The sequence below is a fragment of the Ctenocephalides felis genome, unplaced genomic scaffold (genome assembly GCF_003426905.1).
Source record: "Ctenocephalides felis isolate EL2017-DRISC unplaced genomic scaffold, ASM342690v1 CF-g0.4_SCAFFOLD_01886, whole genome shotgun sequence".
Classification (NCBI taxonomy): Eukaryota; Metazoa; Arthropoda; class Insecta; order Siphonaptera; family Pulicidae; genus Ctenocephalides; species Ctenocephalides felis.
Genome location: NW_020538040.1, coordinates 112,322,544 through 112,324,576, shown reverse-complemented (window position 1 = coordinate 112,324,576; position 2,033 = coordinate 112,322,544). Strand labels below are relative to the sequence as shown.

Below are 2,033 nucleotides of genomic sequence, written 5' to 3'. Positions count from 1 at the left end.
TGTTGGTAAGGTAATATACAATTAGACAGAGCGCTGGTGAACATTTTGAATTATTAATTATTGAATTATTAAATTATTCTGAAACTTATAACTGATGTTGAAATATTACACAAATATTTGAAGATTTGAAGTTGAAATAATTTAACGCATAAATCAATGTCATTTATTTAACAATAAAACACCTGAAATTTATTTATTTATTTCTGAAATGAACATATACGTAAATTTATTAAGAATGTTTTTGTGGAAATTCATTTATTAAATATAAACAATGATACAAATATATAACTGCATTAAAAATATGATTATTTATAAAACACAAAAGTGTCATAAATATTGATTATTTTTTTAATAGATATTTAATAATACATATCAAGTAAACTTTTTTTATAACAATAACAAAAGCAAATAAACTTTCCTATTTATAACATCATCACTCGATAAAACATTTCACAGCATCTGAACATATTTTATTTGTTGTTAATATATTTATTATCCATTATGAAATATTTATTTCATCGTCTAGAACAGTCATTGGAAAACCTACCTTACATTTGATATATATCAAGTAAATTATAATCGAATAATTATTCGATTATAATTTACGTGATATATATCAAATGTAAGGTAGGTAAAGTAATAAAAGTAATAAATGCAAATTAACTTAACTATTTATAACATCATCACTCGATAAAACATTTCACAGCATCTGAACATATTTTATTTGTTGTTAATATATTTATTATCCATTATGAAATATTTATTTCATCGTCTAGAACAGTCATTGGAAAACCTACCTTACATTTGATATATATCAAGTAAATTATAATCGAATAATTATTCGATTATAATTTACGTGATATATATCAAATGTAAGGTAGGTAAAGTAATAAAAGTAATAAATGCAAATTAACTTAACTATTTATAACATCATCACTCGATAAAACATTTCACAGCATCTGAACATATTTTATTTGTTGTTAATATATTTATTATCCATTATGAAATATTTATTTCATCGTCTAGAACAGTGACTGGGAAACATTTTCAATCATAACCCCAAAATATTTTTGTCCAAGTTTGTATTGTCATCTGAAACCTCATATTCCTTGTTAATAAATTTATAATATATCATTATATATTATCAATATGAATAATTTATGAAAGCGTTAAAATGAGATTGTAAAATGCACTCGACTCTACTTTTACCTTAAAAAATAATGACTTCATATCATAGTCTAAAATCTTGCTATGCAAATGTACAGATTTATTGACATTCCACATTGCATTTATTATAATTAAACATTATGACTATTCTGTCAAAATTTATATCTTTCCTTTCTATAACTTATTTAGTTACAAACTTTTGATGAAAAACTTTTCGATAACATTTTACTACTAAGCAAACCAGTTTCTCTATTTTCTGCGCTTACAACAATATTACCTGAAAATAAATAAGAATATGTTTTAAATGCAGAGACATATAATTATATTATAACAAGTATTGTCTTACCTTTTATAAATATGAAAGTGCAGTATGTCTTCACTCAAAAAGATTAGGTTATGTTATATTTTATTATGTTATATTTTATTATATTTCACGTAATATGTACAACTGATTTCTCAATGTGTTTAAACTCCTGATCAATATAAAAATCCTTAGTGAGAAAAATAAAATTATCTTGCATTTCTTACCATTTTTATTGAAAACTTGCAAATTTTGACATTTCGAATAGCTCGTTTCCGATTATTTATTAGAGATACTAATAATAATGTAGTTAGCAGTAATTATTCTAAAAATAAATAGCTATTAGTTACAACGCATAAATGCATAATTAAGTATTATACTCACCAATAGTAAAAAGAATTCGTCTATTAAAACTAAGGTTATGTTAGATATACATAACTTATTACTTAATCTATCCATCCCAAATCAAATCAGATGACATAAAATTAAGTTGAACTTTCAAACCTTTGTATTTTAATCCAAAGTAACAACAAAGAAATGAAATATTGTATATTTTTCAGAGACA

General features: G+C 22.7%; 1 long non-coding RNA gene across 1 annotated transcript; it reads right to left on the bottom strand.

Annotated features, from left to right (window-relative positions):
* Positions 1–1,406: 1,406 nt before the first annotated feature.
* LOC113378830 lies at positions 1,407–1,715 on the bottom strand. Its single transcript, XR_003367225.1, has 3 exons — positions 1,696–1,715; positions 1,514–1,640; positions 1,407–1,444 (listed from the first exon to the last, which is right to left on the bottom strand). It is a non-coding gene; the product is annotated as an uncharacterized LOC113378830 (long non-coding RNA).
* Between the last annotated feature and the right edge of the window lie 318 nt (positions 1,716–2,033).